The sequence below is a fragment of the Rhincodon typus genome, unplaced genomic scaffold (genome assembly GCF_021869965.1).
Source record: "Rhincodon typus isolate 14 unplaced genomic scaffold, sRhiTyp1.1 hic_rhity00000054, whole genome shotgun sequence".
Taxonomy (NCBI): Eukaryota; Metazoa; Chordata; class Chondrichthyes; order Orectolobiformes; family Rhincodontidae; genus Rhincodon; species Rhincodon typus.
Window position 1 is genome coordinate 41,319 of NW_025965692.1, and position 334 is coordinate 41,652.

The 334-nt window shown below is 41.9% G+C and overlaps 1 protein-coding gene across 1 annotated transcript in view; it reads left to right on the forward strand.

Moving 5' to 3' along the window:
- Positions 1–334, forward strand: part of smug1 (single-strand-selective monofunctional uracil-DNA glycosylase 1) — a gene marked incomplete at its 5' end in the record, with an annotated part of 3,206 nt that overhangs the window by 1,996 nt on the left and 876 nt on the right. The gene's annotated exons all lie outside the window — the stretch shown is intronic.

The window sequence follows — 334 nt, forward strand, 5'->3', positions numbered from 1 at the left end:
AAGCTATGTCCCCTCGTGCTAGCCATCACCATCCGAGGAAAAAGGCTCCCACTGTCCACCCTATCTAATCCTCTGATCATCTTGTATGTCTCTATCAAGTCACCTCTTAACCTTCTTTTCTCTTACGAAAACAGCCTCAAGACCCTCAGCCTTTCCTCATAAGACCTTCCCTCCATACCAGGCAACATCCTGGTAAATCTCCTCTGCTTTGAGATTACTTAGGCCTCATTTGATGTTATTTTCAAGTTTTGCCACATTATTTCATACCGTTGGTGGATTTTTGGTGCGATTTGAAATTATTTAGGCCTCATTTGACGTTATTTTCAAGTTTTGT